Source organism: Silene latifolia, chromosome 6 (assembly GCF_048544455.1).
Source record: "Silene latifolia isolate original U9 population chromosome 6, ASM4854445v1, whole genome shotgun sequence".
In the NCBI taxonomy this organism is placed as follows: domain Eukaryota; kingdom Viridiplantae; phylum Streptophyta; class Magnoliopsida; order Caryophyllales; family Caryophyllaceae; genus Silene; species Silene latifolia.
In genome coordinates, this window is record NC_133531.1 from 56,645,758 (window position 1) to 56,653,391 (window position 7,634).

The 7,634-nt window shown below is 41.2% G+C and overlaps 1 non-coding gene across 1 annotated transcript; it reads left to right on the forward strand.

The window, feature by feature from the left end:
* The first annotated feature begins 4,664 nt into the window (after window positions 1-4,664).
* LOC141589335 (small nucleolar RNA R71) lies at window positions 4,665-4,771 on the forward strand. Its single transcript, XR_012520278.1, has one exon. It is a non-coding gene; the product is annotated as a small nucleolar RNA R71 (small nucleolar RNA).
* The last annotated feature ends 2,863 nt before the right edge of the window (window positions 4,772-7,634 follow it).

Sequence of the window (7,634 nt, forward strand, 5' to 3'; positions counted from 1 at the left end):
TTTGCACATGCAAGCCTCCTTGACTTGCCCTATAGTCATTACCGTCATCATTTTCTCGCTTATCTTTGGTGATACGATCAAAGGGATCTGTGCCGTGTCGTCGAAGAGAGGCATATTTGGATTTGTGAATCCCTTTGGTATGGCTGTGATGGATATGGTGTCCACGAATGGTGAGTCGGCGTAACTGTCTAGAGCTGCTTTCTCGAGTGGGGGTGGTAGCCCTGGGCACCTGCTCAGCATCTCCTTTAGTTCCAATACTTCGCGATTAGTTATCTTTTGGTGAACTGGGTCCGCACGTCGGTATCGCATATTTCCTCCTGATCCGTGCTCTTGAAGGTTCTGATAGGCTCCGACAGCAAAGGGGGTTGTAGTAACGATTGTTCCCTGCTGCCAGTCCATTTGTTGGTTTGACTCGGATCCTGCTACAGGCGTATGATCGATTGCTGCGGGCCGGCTGACGGAGAGGCCACCTGTTTGTGTCCCTATGCAGTTGGCCGGCTGCCAGCTATCTGGTGTGAGGTATCCCAACCCTCGCGGGGTTATTCTTCCATCTGACGGTATTGTAGCCAAGTCTAATCTTGTTATTAGTTCAGCTGGTATCTGCCTTCTGCCTGATGCTCCCTGTGTCAGATCTACCAATGGAGATCTTCTTTCACCTGTCCCGCTTACTGGGGTGACAGACTGCTGTTTTAGGAGATCAATCTGTGCCCAGAGCTCTCTGTCTCTCCTTCTTGCTTCAGTATCTGCTCTCCTTTGGTCTTCTCTCATGTTTTCCATAGCTTTTTGAAGATTCTCTACGCCAGTGAGTAAGATTTGTGTGGGACTAGGTGGCGGAGTGAGGCCTGAACTTGCTGTTCCCTTATCTGTTCTGGCCTGGGCCACGACAGCAGGAGTCCTGGGAGGTAGAAAGGCTTTTGTTGTTGGTATGATTCTTGAGGTGTGTCCGGGAGCCTACGTGGCCACTGTTGATGTTGGATTTTGGGTAGACGGTGGCGGTGGCGATGGTTGCCTGCTCCCTGACACGGCTTCAGATGCTTGTTTTTCCATTGTATATCTAGAATATCAACGATTGACGACCACAATGCCCCACGGTGGGCGCCAAACTGTTTAGGTATTTTTACCCAAGTCGATTAATTAGGGTCAATGTAGTCTTTATTCGTTGGTTGAGTGTATGTTTGTACGTATGCCAATAAGTAAAGATAAAGATAAAGTGCGTAATGTAAGTTGACACGTAAGATTTGGTGACGCGGAAAACCCAATGTGGGAACAACCGCGGGAGGGGCGGTACCCTGCCAAGTATTGCACTATATGAATAGGAGGATGATTACAATTATGGCACGAAGCTAATCCTGCTGGCCCTAGATGTCAGGCCTGCAAGATCCTAGACGAGCGTTTATTTGAGTATAATATGCCGAGATGTGATTTTGGATGTGGACGTGTGAATATGGTGTGTTGTTGAATGAATGCCTTCTTGACATGCTCCTTTGGCTATTTATAGGGTAAGAACCCTAGTTATGTCCTATCTTGAATATGGAAAGGGAATATAATTTCCATAAGGACTCTTTCCAAACCCGGACTCCCTTGTCAATTCTCCCTGATCTCCCTAACTTCTCCCTAACTTCTCCCTGACACTTCTTTCCTTAATGAGGACGCCTTCTATGATGGGCTCATAATCTTCCTTGAGCCCGTTTCCCCTTTCTTCAACCGCGGGCCTCCTTCCTCCTTATCACTTTTTCCATAACCTTTACTTTATTAAGTGGGCCTTCTTTATTGTGCTATTTTTAGCCCAAACAAATATAAATTGTCATCTAGTGAGGATCGAACCCATGACCTCTTGGTTTGAGTACCCTCACTATTACAACTATGACACATTCATCTTGTTGATATTAAATATAACCGATTACATTTAATTACGAATTAACAGATTAATTCGTCCAAGCTAACATTACATACATTTAATTAAATATAACTTATTATATTCAATTTACTGAATCGATGATTAATTCGTCTCAACTAATATTATTTAATCGGCATTAAATAATCGTCTCATCAACACATTGACTAACTGTTTAGTCATATAAGGCATCAATGTGATTACATTTCCATAACCACATCTCTCAAACACATCCTATAGGTGTGACCTTTAGGGACCAGTTGATCACCGCCATATGTATGATAATAACGTCAAACTTTCTAGCAAGCCAACCGTTATTAGGTAATCGTTAATCAACTGATTAAAATACGAAGTATACCCTTGTGAACCTGTAAGAGATTTACAAATGTTATCACACTAATTTGTGGAGGACACAAGCTCCAACAATTGCTATCCCCACACTAAGGCAAAACACTACACATCAATAATCACATAAGTCCCTCCCTCACTTCTCTCAAAATGATGAAAATATTGATCAAGGCATAAAAATGTAAATCCAAAATTGACAAAAATGCAATACAATAATTAAAATGCGAGTTAGGGAGTTAGAATATTTACAAATGGTGGTTTAGGGAGGACTCCACCAAACTCTCATCCAATAATGAGATGTCAAGGGGGCATGTTCAAGGTGTTGTTGATGTTGCTCAACACCTTGAAGAAGTAGTCGAAAGCTTGTTCATTGTCATGATAAAGATCTTCAATAGTCCTTTGCACTTGTTGTTCTTCATGGTGGTCTTGGGTCATAGCATTATCGATATAGGGATTAAATATCCCTTCAAACTCATCATCCCAAAGACCGCATACTTCGTCTACTTGATCCCTAAAAATGTCATGAGTTGATGAAGACAACTCTCCTTCTTTCTTGTCTTGGCCAATGAGGCCTTCTTCTTCACTTGTCATGGGTGACCTTTTCAAGCTCTCTTTGTTGAAACTTCCTTGCTCTTTGAATGGAGCATCATCCACTTTCTTCTTCTATTGAAATGCCAACTTCTTGCTATCATCTTGCCGGCTATAGTGATCAACCATAAAACATGGCTCATGTAATCGGGGAGCTCTCATTGTCTTGTCAAGATTAAAAGTGATTGTTTCATCTCCCACTTCAAGGGTGAGCTCTCCATGTTTCACATCAATCACCGCTCCCACGGTGTGTAAGAAAGGTCTTCCTAAAATGATAGGAATGTTGGAGTCTTCTTCCATATCAACAATAACAAAGTCCACCGGGATGAAGAACTTGCCAATTCTTACCGGCACATCTTCCCATACCCCTAAAGGTGTCTTCGTAGATCGATCCGCCATTTGAAGTGTGATAGTAGTGCACTTAAGTTCTCTCATTCCTAGCCTCTTGCTTACCGAATATGGCATAACACTCACACTTGCCCCAAGGTCACATAGAGCTTTGTTGATTGTGGTGTCGCCAATGGTACATGGAATAGAGAAGCTTCCCGGATCCTTTAGTTTTGGAGGTGAAGTTCCTTATAGGATGGCACTACTCACTTTAGTGAAAGCAATATTCTCAAGCTTCCGGATGAATTTCGTTTTTTTGTAATAATATCTTTCATATACTTAGCATAGGCCGGAACATGATTGATTAATTCCGTAAATGGAGTTGAGACTTCCAAGTTTTTCACAATCTCCATGAATTTTCCAAGTTGGTCATCAAACTTAGGCTTAGCTTGACGACTTGGAAAAGGAAGTCTAATCACAATAGGTTCCTTCTCTTTGGCCTTTTCTTCATCCTTCTTTGAAGCTTCTTGAATGGTGGGTTGTTCTTTCCTAAAGTTTTGCACAACTCTTTCCTTATCACTACTCTCCTCAATGTCATCCTCAATTTGCTTCTTTGGCCCTTCATAGCTTGTACCACTCCTCAAATGGATGGCACTCACCGATTATTGTCTTGGGGGATTACCTTGAGGTGGTAATTGCCCCTTTTGTCTTAGAGAGCTAGAAGATGCTAATTGAGTCATTTGGGTTTCCAACATTTTGGTGTGGGCTAGGATGTTGTTGATGGTGATGTCTTTTGCTTGACTATCCTTTTGCATTTGAGTGAAAAATTCTTGTTGATTCTTTTGCATTTGGAGGACCGCTTTTTGAACATCAAAACCTTGGTCATTGGATTGATTGTATGGAGTTTGATTTTGGTAACCTTGGTTTTAGTTGTAAAAGGGTCTTTGAGCTTGGTTTCTCATTGGAGGTGGGGTGTATGTTGTTTGAGGATTTTGAACATTTTGGCTTTTGTATGAGAGGTTTGGATGGAATTTGGTGTTTTCATTGTAATAGTTGGAATAAGGGGTACCACTCTTGTATGCTTGGAAAGCATTCACTTGTTCACTTGTTCCCCTACATTCACTTTGGTCATGTCCCAAAGTTCCACAACTCACATATTCTGCTTGGAATTGATGAAGATGCCACCATGGCATTAACATGTTGCTTAGGTGATTTGGAGGCTTCTTCAAGCTTAGCCATAGCCTTCTCAAACTTCAAGTTAATGGTATCAATATGAGCACTAAGTTGAGCACCCAATTGAGTAATGGAGTCCACTTCAGGCTTTCCTCCTCTAGTAGCCTTCCGAGGTCTACTATATTGTGAGTTATGGACCGCCATTTCCTCAATCTTGTTCCATGTTTGATTATCGTCAACTTCGGTAAACATACCATTTGATCCCATGTTGAGAATATTTCGGGAGTCTTCATAAAGACCATTCCAGAATTGTTGTACCAAGAACCACTCGCTAAGTCCGTGATGAGGACATGAGCGGCAAGTTCCCTTGAATCGCTCCCAAGCTTCATACAAAGATTCTTCGTCCCTTTGTTTGAACCCCGTGATTTGGGCTCTTAGCATGTTAGTCTTTTCCGGAGGATAGAACTTTTTGTAGAAAGCAAGGGCCAATTTCTTCCAAGAGTCAATACCAAGAGTAGCCTTATCAAGGCTTTTTAACCATTGTTTCGCGGTACCAATCAAAGAAAAAGGAAATAAGACCCATCGAATTTGGTCTTGAGTAACTCCGGTTTGAGAAATCGCATCACAATAGTCACAAAAAGTTTCCATGTAAGAATGAGGGTCTTCACTAGGCATCCCCCCAAATTGGCTTCTTTCGACTAATTGGATAAATGCGAATTTTGCAATAAAACTACCGGTTAAATGTTGTGGTGTGGGAGTACCATTTGGTAGGTTCTCCTCGGTTGGTACGGAATGTGATGAAAATTTAGGCATTGTGGGTTGATTTTGTGGTTGATTTTGTGTTGGGTTATCCTCTCCTTCTCTTGCAAAAGGGTTAATGAACTCAATTGTATTTGGTTGAATATCCACAATCTCACCAATACCTCTCAAAGTATTTCTAGCAAGTCTTCTATTGTTGGTCAAAGTTCTTTCAATTTCAAGATCAATGGGTAACAAGTTACCTTGTGATCTCCTGGACATGCAAAATATCAAACAACTCGAAAACAATTAGAACAAACCTTGAGGAGTTTTACTTCCCCAAGGCAAAGAAAGACACAACTAAGAACAATCAAAGAAAATCAAATCAAGTTAACACCGTCCCCGACAACGGCGCCATTTTTTGTTCGTCGGTTTTGTTACTCGTCGTCAAAAGTTACCTAGACCAAAACAATATTTATAACTTCACAAACTACTCTACTATTAGTAAAGAGGTAAGTAAAGGTCGGATCCCAAGGGACGGGTATTGATGTAGGATTTTCGATTGCAAATGGTTGTGTCTAAGGGTGTCACAATTTGGGTTGAGGTAGGAGATCAACTAAGCTAAAAAGCAATGTAAATGAAACAAGCAAGATGATTAAAATGAGATGTAAACAATTGATTAAAAGTACTAGGGTGTCATGGGTTCATATGGGATTCATGGGATTTGATCATACAAACATATTTTCTACTAGATTCAAGCAATTATTGTTGTGATGGGATCGAGTTAGTGTATATCTTACAATCCCTAGGAAGGTTTGGGTCCCGGAGTCGAATCGATTAGATTGTACAACACCTACAAGTCGACTTAATCCTCCCTATCCAACTATATGCATGGTCTAATGAGACTCGAGTTGGTTTATGTCTTACAAGTCTCATTGAAAAGGTAAGTGATGGGTAAAAAATGCAAGGATTCATAGGCTCGCATTTCATCAAACATAACATGTGCATAAGTTGAAATCACAACAGGCAAGCAAATTAATTATAAAAGCATATTAGATTAAGCATGAATCAATCCCCATGTTGGTTTCCCCTAATTCCCCATTAACCCTAGTTAAGGAAACTACTCACTCATTATCAAGTTTAACATGCTAACAAGGTTGTCAATCATACTAGCAAGGCAAAACATGATGAACAAATGAAAATGATTAACAATAATTAAAAAGGATTAAGAGAGAATTATACCTAAAGATGATTCCAAATAATAAAGGAAAGAATAATAGAAGTACTTGATGATTGATGGAAGGTTGTCAATCCTCCAAATAAACCCCAAATAATCTTCAATTACCCGAAATAAATGATGAACAATAGAGAAATTAAGCAAAGATTAAGAAATGAGATTTGTATTAATGCTAAATTAAGAGTTGATTACAAGATTTAGATGAGATTAAGAATGCATAAGAAGAACATGATAATCCAATTAGTACAATGGGGTATTTATACTAAGGATTAGGTACATAAATTAGGGTTACTAAGGGCTTAAATGACGATTAAGACCCTTAAGAAAAGTTGAGGAAGTGCTCCTCTCGAAGGAGATGCGCATATCCGTTTTAATAGTCTTCAAGAAATACGCTCGTCCCGAGCGGCTTGGCTGAGGGACGGTTTGCACTGGAGAGGAATCCGAGCGGATTGGGGAAGGCGACGCTCGGCTCATCAGGTACCAAGATGAGCGTCTTGGACACGGGACGCTCGGATTGTGGCAAGGCTGGACGCTCGTCCCGAGCACTGCGACGCTCGGATTGCTGGGCAGTCACTTCTTCTTCTTTTCTTTCTTCAACAATCCTCAAGGATCTTGTTGGAGATGGAAGGACCCTTTCATCATTGCCCAATTTACTTTATTATCTACATATGCCTTCTAGCATTGTCTTCCCTTTGATGCTTGGTCATTGAATTCGATCAATTTAGCTCCATTTTGCCATGAAAATGTAAGGTTCTTACTCCTTTCCTACCAAGGGATCAAAACCTCAAAGAGTATGCAAAACGAAAGACTACAGATAGTAAATGACCCAATTATGCACTAAAAAGCATAGGAACGAGGCTAATTCGGGGACAAATTTGCTCAAATATGAGTCACATCAATCGAGTACGCCACCTACTCGATCGAGTGCCTCTTACTCGATCGAGTAACCCACTTACTCGATCGAGTACCCGTCAGCAGAACACTGTTTTGAAAACCAAACATACTTACTTAACAGAGTAAGCCCCACTCGATAGAGTACCCATATACATAGAAAACCGTAGTATTACAAGGGGTCATTCCTTTGATCGCTTCTAAATTAAAGAAAAGTAATCAAATAAGGATCGAAGGCACTTACGCTGTCCAACGTCAGGGCATTCACGCCCCATTGACAAACGTCGTAAGAAGAACGCTGGCTCTTCCTATGGCACACCACCCAGTCCCTCACGACAAGGTACGCCATCGGCTCAGGCTCCGTCATCTTGGGCGCGAAGCTGGGAAAGTAGGAGTACACCCACGCCTGCAGACAAGATAATCATTTATTTTTCTACA